Genomic DNA, 15,858 nt, shown 5'->3' on the forward strand with positions numbered 1-15,858 from the left:
TAAATAAATAAAATAAAACAATGCAGACTTATGCAATGATTTTAATGTTAAATGAGAAGCCTCATGATGTATTTCACTAACACACAAAAACTGAGAATGTTGCCAAAATGAAGATTATGAGAAAGAACTGAGCTGTACTCCCACTCACGTAAAAGATTGATCGTGCTGTGGCGTCACTCATTTGATAGTGAAGCCCCGTTATGAAACGTCAAGCTGAGCGCGTTCATCGTCCTCATCTTGGTGTTTTGAAAGTAGATGGGATCAGCGAGAGGTGGATCTGACTTGAGGATACGACACACTCATTGGTTTCTTGTTTTATTCAGTATGACCTGAAACTACCGATTGAGGCCGTAAAGTTGTCAGGAAAGTGTTGAGGGCAGATTTGACATGGATTTCTCTACAACCGGGATTCTTTTTTGGAAGACCAAAAGAGTCACCCCTCTGCCGATCATTATAAGAATGCTGGTTTAAAGCACTTCCACATTGGTTTTTCAGACCCTTAAGCTATGTTATGTCATCTGTGGATGTGACCTTGTGTGAAGTTGCTTTTTCTCACACATAGTCTATGTCATACAGTTTCTCACTCCTTTATACAAACTTTTTGATTTTTCATTTTATGTTTACCTTTATCAAAGAAGTGAGACTTGAGATTAAAAGCCTCTTTTATAAGAGTGTCCCAGGTCAGATCCCAGGAGAAACCTAGGAGGGGCAGGGATAGCTCAGTTGGTAGCGTGGTCGCCCCATGATCGAAAGGTCGGGGATTCGAATCCACTGAACGGCTACCCTGAGGTACCCCTGAGCAAGATACTGTCCCTGCACACTGCTTCACTGAGTGAATGGGTTAAATGCAGAGAGGAATTTCCCCACGGGGGATCAGTAAAGCATACATTATTATTATTATTTTTAAACCGGAACTCACACAAGCACACGAAGAACATGCAAAATCCACAGAGCAGGGCTCTGCCTGGATTTGAAATCAAGACAAAAACAGTGGCAACGATTGCTAACCATGCTGTCTGGTTTAGCCAAGGGTACCTGGGTAATGGATGCGGGAGAAGCTGTGAACTTTGTCTTAAGGATCCGCATGTTAAAGACTGCTTAATATCTGATTAAGTAATGTCTAGAAAAGACTGCAGGGTGGAAACAGCTTTAGAAGCTTAGTTTAAAGCACTAAAGAGTTATAGAGGCACTCTAAGTGGACATACTCAACATACTATGAAGTGAGACTTTACAGACAGTACACTGTTGAAGTTCCACTTGTATTTTTTAAATGTATTTTTTATGTTTAAGAAAATGATTTAAACTATTACTTAAAAAATAACATATTTTCTGCATTTTTTCTTCACTGTTTTCTTCACTGTATTTACCACTTTTGTGGTAAATACAGTTTATCCACTAAATTGTTTGGTTTGCATTCTTGGGATTTCCCTCTGCTTTTTTCTCATTAATATGTTTCTTGTTGTTGTTGCTGTTGTCAGGTTTCAGGTTGTGGAAGATTTGAGGTGGAATAGTGATTAGAGCGGAACAATAACAGCGAACACAGAGTCTCTCATCACAGAATTAAACAATTTTCCTCTTCCCTTGTGAATTTTCATAGTAACAATAACTCACCGCCCTCACTATACTCAATAGATTAATAAACTTCTCATTGCTGCCACACAGGAGAAAAGAAACCTTTGCTCTGTTTAATGACAACTGTAAAGTGGAGGCAATCATGGGATACCTCCCATGACATTTCCCCCGTTCCTGTCCGCTCCACTTATCTTAGACAAATGGCCGTGCCAGGCCAGTATCGAGATGAAGCGTTTTCCCCGAGTCATTACGTCTGTCACCGGGGCCATTTCCATATTGAAAAATCTGAAACAATAAACGACGCCTGAGCCTTTAATAACTGTGAAGGAATCATATTTGGAAAATTGCATTGAAGCAATAACCTTTTCTCCCTGTAATTAGATGACAGAGAGGTCCTGGTTTTAATTAAGTCAGCAATTTATAGTCGCACAGCCATACCTCAGTGTGCTGATTAGTATAGGAGGGATCACAGAACAGCGTTGCTTCAATTTGAACAGATTTGATCTAGTAATTACTGTGTTATATGGCAAAGGCCGCTGCAAGTCTCAGACTCTAGACTCTGTTGATGCAGTGCTCCGTGAAGCATGGCCCTTCCTTTCCAGCGTTACTCGAGCTGAAAATATGTGGCAAGCAAGTGTCTGTCTGAATAGGTTTTCAAAGGGGGGTCATCAACAGAGGACATAATCTTTGAGGAGGCATATTAAGGTGGAATTGTGAATGCGGGGACCTCTATATGTGTGTGCGTCTGTTCGAGAGCATTTGTTCTGAGCGCAGCATGATTTCATGCCGCATCTTAATTGATCCTCTTGGTCACTGTTAAATGTTAACATTTGCACGAGGGGGCAGGAGAGTTAAGGATGCTGTTTTAGTGCAGTGTTAATAAACATGGCAATTTACTGTCAATTTATGTTCTGACAGGTCGTAATGAAGACCATGAAAAGAAGATTAGCTGGAGCTGTTACAGCAGACCGTCTGGGGACCGTCATCATGAGACTGTGGGGACCAGTGCTTGTTGTGCGAGCCGGCAGCCTCTGGCTCGCTGTAGCCGTCTACGTGATTGACAGTAATGGTCCGGTTTCAGAAAAAGAGCGGCGAATTTATGTTCACTCATTTATCAGATTACACAGACGTGCATCTATAGGCGATCGGAACAATAGCGCACGGCAGCCCCCTTGACATATCATTAGTGACATCTAACAGATGCTTGTGATCTGTGCTGCTAATTTCATTTGTTTCTCTGGCTAACCATAACAGGATCTTCACAGTGTGGTTAAGGCCATGGTGTGGAAGAACAGGGAGATTTTTGTTTTTCAGAGATGTTCAAAACCACTGAATTCTTTGTTTTGTGTTTGTTACTTGTTTGCCAATTGTCTCGACCACATGTGAAGTGTGGCTGGAGTGGCTCAAGTCCCAAGGGTAAAGACACTATGATGGTTTAATGAGAAGTGCTTTGGATATTAAAATACTGCCCATGAACCGCTTCACTAGTTTGGCTGTAGACCTCTGCTGCTTGTCCCACCACATCTTTACCATTGCTCCCTAACATCTTTCTAGTTCTACCACGGCAAATAAAAATATAAAGATGCCCCAGTTGAAAAGCAGCACTTAATATGAAGTCAATACACCTGGCAGAGATCAGAGAGACAGTATGTGGAGACTCCTGCAGGACTTCTTTCAACCTAATTAGCAATCCCAATGGCCTAATGGAAGAATGGGGTTAATTAATCCTAGCGGATATCTCAGATTGAGCAGAGGGACTCTTTCGGCCCCTAGATCTTCCCTCCATAAAGGTCACACTTCACAATAAGAGAGCAATGCATGTGTTGCCCCTCTGAGGTCCTCTCATCCCTCAAAACATAATTTGATCTCCTTTCTTCAATCAGCATAACTATATAGCCAGAAAACAAACCCTGGAACACAGTGGAACATTAAGTGCTAATACTAAATGCTGTCTCCGGGCTCTGAATCATCCATAGATATGTGACAAAGCACCCTCAGAGTTGATGGAGTCTGGTGCTAAATGCCCGCCACTGGCTAAACATCATTTGTGTGTGTGCTGACGCTAAATGCTAAAGGGTGTCTCTAGGCTTTGGCTGCATGACTGTGGCCTGTGATTTATGGGTCATCATTCGGGTGACATTTTCCTCTGGTTCAACTTTCTAGTCAGTTGGCATTACAATACTTTCTTTACACCTTCTTTACACTGTGGCATGTTTGAGGGAAAACCGTGCTCAAGGGTGTGCACATGCCACAAATACTGTTTTCCAGCTTTTGCGCTGCAGGGTTATTTCTGTGGCCGAGGACACTCTAGTAGATGAGCACTACTACAAAGACCTTAATAGTATGTGATGTAACGAGATTCATCTTCTCAGAGCATTAACAAATCATAACTGAAACACTACATCAGTGGAAGTTAAGTATAAAGTAATTAAGAAACTAAATATCCGTCTTTTTAGTGTACTACTATTGCTTCCACTCTTTAGGTTATTAACAGCTCTTGCAAACTCTTTCACTGACTTGCTTCTCCGCTCCCTCATCCAGCAGATAGAATAGTGGAGAGGTTTTGGCTGCAAAAAGAGTGTCTCCCCTGGGCTGCAGCGCAGCTCCTGTCCCCCTTCTCTCCCTGCAGCTGGAGCTACTAGAGCCAGATGCTTCGTAGCTCCACCACCCTCTGTCCCCCCTTTCTCTCTTCCAGGAGGATGGTGCCCAGAGAGGAGGATGACAAACGCCTATGCCTCCTCTTACTGACGGATTTGGACGACCTGACTCCAGCCCTTCACTGTTCCAACCGCCAGCACAAGATGTTGACTTAATGGAAGGGGGTTGGCTGTGGATGGGCCCATATGCGTTTGTATTGGGAAAATATGGCAGGGCGGTGTGTGTCTGTGTAGCTCACTATTCAGTAGGATTGTGTGTGTGTTTGTATGCGTCTGTGTGTGTGCGTCTTTTCACCTAGCCCAGACTGCCTACATCCATCATGCCATGGCGCTTTGGCAAAGAGTGGGACTCAGACAGCTTCACTAACACACGGTCAGTTAAATTGCCTGTTAAATTGTCCTGGTCTGTAGCTATCTTAGGTGTAGATAAAAACACTGCACTTAAAGCGTGCACTTAAAGGCAGAAATTGTCAAGTAAATGCCAGCCTCCCTCCATGCATAGAGTGAGAAAGAGCGGGACAGAGGGAGAGAGGAAAAGATGGAGATTCTCCAAGGGAAGCACATTTCCATTACATGACAAAATTCTGCAGTGAACTAAGGTGAATGTATGTGTGCGACTATTGTCAATGCCATAACTATGGGTCAAGCGAAAATATCATGAAAATATTCAACTTTAATGTTAGTATAATATTCCCTTACAGGCCATTGCAATCTATATTCCAAATTCTAAAGCACTTTCACACTTTGGAAGATTGACAAAATGATCAAAGTAAGACATACATATGAAAGCTGCATGAGCTTCAGACCCACCTGATCAATAGACTAAATTATGCATGAGCAGCAAAACCTTAATACCTCTTCATCAACCTTCACCGTTCTCCCTTAATGATTAAAACAACGGTTTCAATCCAATACATTTGACATTTCTCACCATGCAACCAGATGGAAAATTAAGTCTCATTCTTTTTACATTACTGGGATATTAAGGATAATTGCTTGCTTCCTTCTTATGTACCTGGAGCAGAAAGATTTACAGAACTGCTCTCCTGTAACAAGTGATGTAGCTGTAATAAAAAAAAAAAGATGGGTTAGTTCTGGCCACTGGTCAGTGTTCGTGAAGGAAACGGCAACAAAGAGTAGGAAAACTCAAGCAAATGTTTTGCAGTTTAAACAGGAAAAGTTTGCTACACTCATTGATAGATCACTGACTAAAACTTCAAGTCTACATAATGAACTGATACCCAGTCAAAATCAGGCTTTGTAGGTTTTTAGTTACCCTGAAGTCAGCCCAAACAGCTCAAACCAGGAACCTTTCTGTACACTCTGATTCATTTTGAAGTTTAATGGTCATTTATTCTTTACACCACTTAAATATTAGTGTTTTTTCAAGACTACTATATTATTTCAGAGGGTGTGAGAAGTATGATTTGTGCATAAAGCCCTTAGATAACTTGTCAGTAAAGCTTTAAATTAACTAAGCTGACAGTGGTCTGTTGTATCTTTTCTTTCTTTTATTGTTTGGGATATTTATAGCTGATTCAGAAATATATAATAGTAAATCTCTAATCTTTTTCTTCTTACACATATCTATAATTTCATTAGCCAGTGTGCCAGATATTATAAACTGACCTATTCAAGCCACACACTGTTTATAGCAGTATTAGAATTTGACAAGTAGATGGATGCATGCAGTCTGCCAAAGTAAACTATGAAGTGATATGACAGGTCTGTTGACTCAATGGGGAACTCTGTACATATATTAACTGCATCACTGCACGATGTGTGAAAATGACAAAAAGACAATATTTGTCAGAAGCTATTAAGATTTTCATATTTGAACAGATGCATGAAAATGTCTCGGTTTAAAAACTCTAGTAAACTACAGAACATTTAATTGTATATATTGAAATTGTTCATGAATGTAGGTTTTTATAAGATTTCACACTGACATCATAAATGATGATGTCAGTGTTCTTGCAGGAAGGTCGGTATACATATCGTCATCTTATGTGGATCTTAAAACAAAAGTCTGTATATAAAATCTGCGTCTCCATTCGGCCTTCCTGACCAATGATGCCAAACATGCATAAACATAACAAACAAATGAACGAAACAACCAAGTTTTAATTAAATCCTACAGCCTAATTCGAGCCAGAACATAAATAGTGGACTCAAACAGTGAAAGCAATCATTCGGCACAATGTCTACCAGTTGAGTTGATTACAAACTGCGCCAGGTCAGTTTTGGTCAGGAGAGTACAAATTAACTCAGCGGCACGTTTCGGTATTTACACTCTGCAACATTATATGAATTTTTGTGGATGTCTAATTCGGCGCTAGGGGGCAGAAAAGCTCCACAAGTGGCAATGATGAAGCGCGATGGCGCTGCCAGTGGAGCTGAGAGCAGCTGCGGCTTGCAGGCCAAGTTTTGAATGTTTGCTATGATTTAGACTGAGCTTAATATGTAGTTCGAAATGGTATTCATGAGTTTTATTGTGAAGGTTTGGTGAAATTGTGCTGTTTTATTGTCAGCATAGACTGTTCTTAAATAGTATAGTATATCACTGAGGTGAAGTCTTAACTGTGCAGTGGGTTATAAGGCAGTTATCATAAAACACCACAGTATTGCTAGGTTGTGTGTCATAGCATATTACGAAATATAGAGAACACGTGTCTCTGCAGCTGGAGTTCTCGTTCTTGCAATCTTTTGGGGAAAAGTTGAATAGGGATGGACTCTTTCCATCTGAGCGTTTTACTTTAAAACCACACGGTGGATTGTCGTTTGTCCAAGTATAGCTCGAGAAGCCAAAGTGCAATCTCGTGTAGGTTTCTCCAGTGGTGGCTGAGCAGCCAGAGAACTTTGCGGGAGATTTTGGCTAAACTTCTGCCCATCTGTCTGCCCATCTGAAGAGGGGCAAACCTTTACTTTTAGGGTGCAACTTACGGAGAAAGACTCTTAGTATGTAAGAGCGTTGGCGCGCGCTTACAGGGTAGAAAATGAATCAATGAGGATTGACCGAAGCAAATGTGAACATTCATCACCACAAGTGCCAGAGTTGTCATTGTTTCTGAAACAGCGTGGCCTATGTGATTGGGTGTGGTGTGAGCTTATCGGGAGCAGAGGCTTAAAGTGTAATGTTCCAGGTGCACTTTTACGCACAATATATACCTGAAACACAGGAAGACTCTAAAATTCAACCGTTGACCCAATAAAGCGAATTGCTTTTGTTAGATTGAAATGAGTTAATAATATGCAATATCAACTGTTACCGGCACACTGAACCAAAATCTTGCGTTGATTTGTGATGTGTCCTGCTTGGACCCTCAGTGTCGCGCTAATGCGCAGGCATGACGCTAATGCAGGGTGACCGGGGGCTCTCTCCTGCTACAAAAACCTATGCAGCTGTCTTCAAATCAATACATGTCAAAGAAATATGAAAACAAACACCATAACCACCGCGTCTCCGCTCAGTAAATGGGCACGTACCTCTGATCTCAGATTAAAGTTTAATACTTTATTGTATATCGGGACCTATACGCACAACTAACCTGCCTTATTAGTGTCAAGGATAGAGTTTTGTCCCATTTTCTACTCTGACATAATTATACTTCAAATTTTAACCCAGTGCAAGTTACACGAGAAAATAGTTGTATTTAAATGAGTTTGTGCTTTCATTTCGCGTCGTGATGCATCATGATGAGCAGCAACCGCAAACCACACTTCATCCATCACGATTTATTGAATATTACATCCATACATAAAAGACTGTGCGAGTCTTGGTTTGTGTGCTTTTTTTTTTTTTTTTTTTTTTTTTTTTTGCACCAACGCAGGAGGAGGGTTGCATCTGTTAGGGTCCAATGTTAGTCTTAATTACTGGCCTTCTTGTTCTCCGTGGCCCTCAACCGTCTTTAATTAAAACCTTGATTAGGGGGGAGGAGGTCTCGGGCAAGGCTATTACCAGATGGGTTTCCAGTAATAATAATAAAGACTTTATCCGCCGCTGCTGCCTGTGTGCCATAAAGCGCAGAGCTCGCTGCCCGTCCATATCAAAGCACAGCGAGCAGAAAGAGGCTGTTAATTACGCCGGTAATTACTTGTCTAATTACGGTTCGTTTGTGATTAGATTTAGAAACGTTCCGCGGTTTGTGCAGAGGCTTTCTGTAGCCAGTATGTCGGCTTAACACTGTATAGACTGAAATGTAGTGTGTATCCACAGCGGGGTGCTGCTGAATAACCGGACTGTAAAGGATGGAGTGAATAAGATCAATAGGGAAGCAGTGACCCGAAAATCATCCGTATTTTTCTCAGAGAAGTCCTCAATAATCTATATGTTCAAGGTACAACAAAGTGTCTCTGGAATAAGATACAAACATGTTGTCAAACACAATTTTCACAGGTTTTTTTTTCGCGTTTGTCTAGAACATGGCTACAATTCCTACGTTTTTTTTGCGTTTACCCTTCAGAATTTGGCAGGCTTTACAGAGCTTTTAGTGAGCTCTAGTGAGCTTTCTTAAAAGTAGCGGAGAGGTCAGCTTCTTCTGTTTTGCGACGTTTCAGAGTCTTTGCAGCCCTCTTATAACTCCCATTTCCAGTGTTAAAAGAACATTTGCGGCTCGCCAAAGAGACAGAAAAGCCAAATCAATAATGCGTCCTGACATATTCAGCAGAATTGCATATTAGCGACTTAAGAGTCGCCACATTATGAATATATCTTGCCAATGGTCTGAAAGTCATTATGACTGCGCACAGGCACGCCGCAGCTTTTATATTCAAGACAGAGAAACTTGCAAATAACAATCAGTTCAATTATCCTCAAAATATTTACTCCAGGATAGGATTTGTCATCCAGACAAGGAGAAGGAGGGAGAGGGGAGGAAGAAGTGATTTCTTGCTGCACTATGTGCGTCTATTTTCCAGACGGTTTGTCGTCGTTATTGCCTGATTTAGTGTGTGTTGTTTTACATAGCCCAGTTATCTGTGTGAGTTCATGTACAGCCTTGTGCCGCGGCATCCATTTATACATATCACACAGATCTGCGTTGAGTTTGTCACATTTGGTGTTTTATGTTCTGTCTCCTCTGTTGCTGGAAGCTATAGGGTCACTGGCCTGTGCTCCACATCTATCTATCTATCTATCTATCTATCTATCTATCTATCTATCTATCTATCTATCTATCTATCTATCTATCTATCTATCTATCTATCTATCTATCTATCTAGTCTAATTACCTCCCCTTCTCGGATCCTCTGCTCCTCTGCAGCAGGTGTTCCGACCCTGCATAGAAAAGTGCCAGAGGCCAGGTGATGGCATTAGCGAAGTAATGTCTATTTTTACGCGCACAGCCCGCCTCCTTCACCGAAAGGAGCCATGTCGAATAAGATTTTTATACACTTGTCACTTATCATGCTCGTTGAAACTAAGGTGTATAACCCTACCTCGCTCACTTTTTAGGTTACATTACAGGATCCGAGGCTTTGTGGAAGCATCATTACTCTGCTGAGTTTTATTTGTATGATGCTCAGATATTTTTGTCCACCTGGTCGTTACTAAAACGGCGGACTTGACTCAGTCAGATTGTTTTCATTGACGTGCGATGATCTCCTACATTTACCAATCATCGGTTATTCTAGTTATCCCGAGTCAGCTGATCAAGCAAATATCATTTTAAACCAACACGGAAAGACAGAGCAGCTGCTTGCAGTGCACGGCACATCAATTACACTATCAGGCGGGTTAACCAAATATTAACAATACAACGCAGACCCAGATAAATTGTCTCAGCAGCATGCTGGAGCCCAGCTTCTGCCAGCCCTGGGGATTATGTATCATGACCACAACTACCATACCGTGTGTTGACTATATCGCACACCATGAATTACACAGAAGAATGCACAACCTCAGTGCTCAATGTTATTCACAAAAATACAGTCAGACCACAGCCCTAGCATGAGTAATGGTGAAACCCTCTTAGCGCAGACCACTGCAAAGCTTGTGACTGGTGACAAGTGTTACATTTCACCATAAAACACTTCGAGTCTTGTCTGGATTTGAACCCAGCTCTACATACAAATTAGTGAAGTTATTATTTAAACAAACAAATAAATAAAAAACTCCTAAAGAACCAAATTTTATGTAATTACTCCTCAAAATAAGATATGTGAAATCTATAATAAAAATAATTTCCATCTACGAGGTCTGAATTGAAGTTAGAAACATGCTTTAAGGTTTTAATGACATAATATACTCAAGAACTACCCAGTCAGTCCAACATGTTAGATCTTTGATTTATATTTGATTTATTAGCCAGGTAAATGTTGATGCGTACGAATCTGTTTTGTCACATTTAAGCTCTCCCTCTCAGTGCTTTTCTATTTTCCACACAAACATTTCTTCCAACAGTTGCTAAGATAATCTTTGAAAAAAAGACCTTCATTGTGACTAAACTGGCCACATGTTGAAAACGTCTTTTAATTATGTGCTTGGTCTAATTAGCTGTTGAAAGTAACAACAAAATCCAAGGTCGGGTTGCTCTATTACCTACAAATCATAGGTTTTTTTTATATAGATAGTCCTGTTTGGTGGTTCTGAATCCATGCCAACACCCTTTAGCTGATGCGTAATTTACCTCGCCGTGCGTAATTAACTGCGTCGCCATCAGACCCCGGTACGTGTAACACTTTATTTTGAACGGCGCAATACGTTTCCATTAAACGTTATTAAAGCGCAGGGAGTGACGAGCTCTCATTTGTCTTGTCAGGACATCTGACAACCTCGTTAGCTCCCATTTTCCCCTGTCAGCTCACAGCGCGACACGGACACTGACTTCAGCCACTCCTGGCAAGTGAGTGATAAATGCGCCTACTCAGCCCTGCGCAAAACAGCAACATTATTGTTGCCAGCACGAAGCATCAGAATCAATCACAGTCAAGTCTGAGTGGCAGGTGTCAGTCTTAACACTTTGCTATTATTATTATTATTATTTTTAACTTCAGACCACTGTCAATCTTTAATCTAATTTAAAGGGTCACAGATTTGGGGGGCATAATATCGCCTCTTTGACTTCTCTCTCCAGCCTAACTGACCATGAGCAGCCCACATTTAACGCTCCACACAGGCCTCACTAGGAGATTGGAGGTTTCGCAAAATGAACTGTTATGAATATTTGTAAGCAAATGGATGATCTCGTTACTTCGCAAAAAAGGGGGCAGAAGAACACTTAATGGCATTGAATCTTTCCGCTCCCTGCACTTTCAGATGCGATTGTAGATCGAAGTCAGACTTGTCACGTTGAGCCAAAGTGAATTCCTAACATCCAGGACGTGCCTGTCTACTCCGGACAAATTGCATCCAATCACCCCGGGGGAATTCGGCTAATGTCTCGATCCAGGGCCGGGGAGCATGGAGAGAAAACAAATCAAACTCTGCACACAGAGCGTGTAGGGCTTATTAAAACATTTCACACAGGGGAAAGAAAGGACCGAAACGAGGAATATGTGTCTGTGCACGTGTATGCGTGCGTCGGCTGAGGGGGTGGGCTAATTATGATACATTATCTTTGGACATTGTAGTTTTAAATTGTAAATATCAGATGTGCAACTTAAACATTTTCACACTACATGCCAGATGTTTGAGTGGCGGAGAGCGCATGAACTGGGCCTGGAAGTTTAATCACTTCAGCAGGTTGGAGTGGTTGACTAACTTTGGTCTTATTTAAACTCATGTGGGCCCAGCAAGATATTCTTGACGCTAAATAAAAACAATATGCTCTAAAAAAAATCCTAAGACTAAATGTACAAGAAATATTCTAACAAATTCTCGTTTGAAGCAAGTTTAAACGCGAGGTTCAAATAGAACTTACCTCCTTATCTCCATTGCAATTAATCCTAATTTAGATGGATGAAATGCCCCCTTTGAACGCAGCATCAGCTCTGCGTGCACCCTCTGCTTTCTGGTAACGTGCTCGGTCCCCTGGACATTTTTCTCTGTCTGCTACAGCGACAGTAAACAATAAGCTCATGAGGCGTAGGCTATGGCAACATAATGTTCTGCATGGCTAGAGAAGGGAGGTCGATCATTACACAATTTGTTTTAAATTTGATCAGTCACAGAGAGCAAGAGATTGGCATCTCCCTGGAAAGCCCGGGCAGGGTTGAGCTACTGTAGTTTAAATCCAAGTTTCACGCGTGTTATCCTAACAGACCCCTTCACGTCAGCATCTTCACTGTAGGCCTAAATAATGTCAGGTATTTAACTTTGGCTGGAGTGTCCGTGGTTGTTAAATATGCAGTATAGGCGTAAAGACTGGGATCGCATGCAAATGTGGGTCGATATTTGCTATCTTAAATATTTGAGTTGCAAAATTGTTTCCCTACTGACATAAAAATTCAGAAACTGACAGTATGATTTTAATGTGTGTGTGTGTGTGTGTGTGTGTGTGTGTGTGTGTGTGTGTGTGTGTGTGTGTGTGTATTTGCGTGTGTGTGGGACACAGAGAGAAAGAGGGGGGAGAGGGAGAGAGAGAAAGGTTGGTTTGTGTAGCAGCGTGGTGACGGCAGAGGGAAAACCGGCTGGACAGATTTGCGTTTACGCCTGATCTGCTTCTGGAGAGCGGGGCTGTGTGGGAAGGGAAAGGGAGCACCTGGCTCGACCGCTGTATCCCATCTCGTTTTATTGACAGCCTGATAAGCAGGGACCAAGCCGTGCGGTTTCCAGCGCGGATGTCGAGCACCCTGCTGCGTTGCACAGTATCAAGGCCTCTTAATGGCTGTTCCTCTAAATAATGGCCCAAACACAGCCAGTCCTGACTGGCCCGTACCTGCGCTGCCCCGGTCTCTTCCTGAGAGACAAGCGGTGGCGCGGTTGCCCATTTACTCAGTCTTGTTCAAATTGACACAAACATCAGAGGTTGTGAAATAGGATTTGAGGCTTTTAGCCTGCCTTAGTAAAAGGGAAACTAAAGCCCCCATTATGAGTCACAGTGACAACTTTATAGGGCTGTAGAAATAAAAAGGTTTTAGCGCAGACTAAAACACTGGGATTGTCTACAAATATAAGTAATGTAATGACCTAGCTCTGCAAACGTGTTTAGCCTTACAGCCGGAGTACGTCATGAGGAGCAGCCAGGGGGCATCTATAGACCCCGAGTGGGACTTTCCTGCATCCGTTCCCCCCTCACCTGTTGCGCTCTGAGCATGCTCAGATTTAAGAACACAACAGTGTACTTGCTAATCTATTAATATTCATATGACCAATCTAACCCCAGTTACAAGCAGTAACTGTTAATGGGAAATTTCAAAACTCATTGTTAGGAAGATGCATTTTTCGTTACTTATAGCTTGTAAATTCGAAAGCTGGCACAAATGTATAAATAGCGCCAAGACTCTTCACAGTTTCAGTGTAAGATCGGAGGCTCGCTCAATCTCAGCCAATCCTTTTTATTCTTAAAATCAATGGGAACACATCCGAGTCATAAAAATAATACTAATAATGATAATTAAAAAACATACAGCGCTTCAATCGGGTGATTTTGAGCGCAAACAGCTCAAACCTTTTTAACCATATGGAATGCTTCTTGCTGAAGTGCTCTCGAGCAAGTTTTAGGCTACAAGTTCCATTAATAAATAAAACACGAACAGAAAGATATAAATCAAACTTTGGATTGAAGTAAAAGTGGATAACATTTACTAAGGTGATGATGTAAATACAAATAAAATAAAATAAAATAAATGATCAATCGGGAAGCGAGCCCGCAGAGTGAATTGTTAGCTGTCCGCCCCTGCACACAGCCGACACACCGGGAAAGTAAACAGGCCGGTGTGCTCCACATGTTGGTTACCTTGCGCACTTCCCCATTCTGCGCTCAGCGTCCTGTCCAAGGCGTGACGTCGAGTCGTCGCTCCAACCAATCACTGCCAACTCGAGGCTGATGCTGAAGGGAAAGTTGCTGGTAAGAGTCGCAGATTTTTTTCCCCCCTCTCACTGACATTTCAACTTCACGACGGATTCAAAGGTAGATAGATTTTGATCGGGACCTATAAGTTTCTGTTTCTGTGACACGGAGGAGAGATCCGGGGAGGGAAGAAGCGAGTTTATATGCACAGGATATCGGTCAGACGCCTCTGCTGCCTTTCGTCCGGTGAGTTTGACTGGACTATAGCCTACTTTAAAAATAGTCTCCTTTTAAAATTTAAATCCACTGTAACTTACACGATAACCCTCTGGGGATATTTAAAGGGTATCCTTTCTGCATTTTTGTATTTTATTTCATTTTTTTAAATCCTGAAAAAAGCATTTAAAAGCATGCAGACTGATTTCAAGCCGGGCGCACTGGAAAAGTTGGGGAAATTATTGGTTAAGTGTTTGCACGTTGCTTTGTGTATTACAGAGCAGGAAAACACCAAAACAAAGTGGAAAAGAACGAGCCCAGTTCGTTTTTGTTTTGTTTGGTTTTTTGTTTTTTTTTGTCGTCTATCACACACACGCACACAACGTGTAATTAGCGATCTTCACACGGGAATTAAACGCTCGTCATTTCTTTTAAAAAGCGGCTATTATTGTGCGAGTTACGCCTGGAGGGGAATTCAACCTGGACAGCAGGAATGTGTACAGTGAGATCCATTCATCTATGCACGACCTATAAGCGCAATAGAAACGTCGATGTCCGTCACCGGAAGATTTCATTCTGTGGGCTTTTTCATCAACATGACACGTCTGTGACATTTTGGAGAAACAGCGCGATATTTTCACTGAAATGCTGAGTTAACGTTTAAAGTCAGAGGTACTGTTAAAGAAATAAAACACTTTTTTTAAAAAAAGTTGTGAAAGCAACTTGCAAACACGTGCTTCAAATCTTCAAAAACAACGAAGTGAAGTGACACGCGCGCCTTGATGGTTTTCAGATTGATTTTGTTCGGAGGGCCCGGACCTGCTGTTTATGTTTCCCATGTTATTACCATTTTATTTCTTCACACTTATCTCACCCCCTCCCCTAACTACGAGCTTCCATTTGCATTATTATTTACACCCCTCACACATGTACTCATTTCCACACAGTATCTGGAAGTCTTTGGAAGCCTCCGGTCAAGGTTCTTGTATGTTTGGCTGCAGCGTGTCTTCCTGTCACGCTGGCCGATCAGCGCTGTGACACCATTAGCCCCGGTGTTTATCACAGCCCTCAGCCTTTTGCCAGGAGAGGGCTTTTGTGGACTGCACACCTTCTGTGGACTACACAAGAACACACCGAAGTCTTCACTGTGTCCCCACAAACTTTTCAGATTGTTGGGTGGGGTTAAACTATACAGGATAAACTAAATAAAAACAAAATTTACCTGAAACGATGTACAAAGCACTCCACACTGTGGAGGTGAATGTAACTAGAAAATGAAGCCATCTATTAGATGAGCCACGAGGACGTTAACTGTAACAACATCCCGACAGAGCAAGACGGGGGCCACCTTAGGAAGCTACGGCTGCCCACTCCGTGATGGAGTTGCGTTTCTTTATGTTTACTCAGTCTGATGAAAAATGAGTTGCCACTAATGGAGCTTCTGTTGCGGGTCGCTCTCCACGTGCGCCCACCACGCTTTCAAAACAGCAGATGGATAAATATCGGCGCAGAAGTCGAACAAG

Source organism: Oreochromis niloticus, linkage group LG1 (genome assembly GCF_001858045.2).
Source record: "Oreochromis niloticus isolate F11D_XX linkage group LG1, O_niloticus_UMD_NMBU, whole genome shotgun sequence".
In the NCBI taxonomy this organism is placed as follows: domain Eukaryota; kingdom Metazoa; phylum Chordata; class Actinopteri; order Cichliformes; family Cichlidae; genus Oreochromis; species Oreochromis niloticus.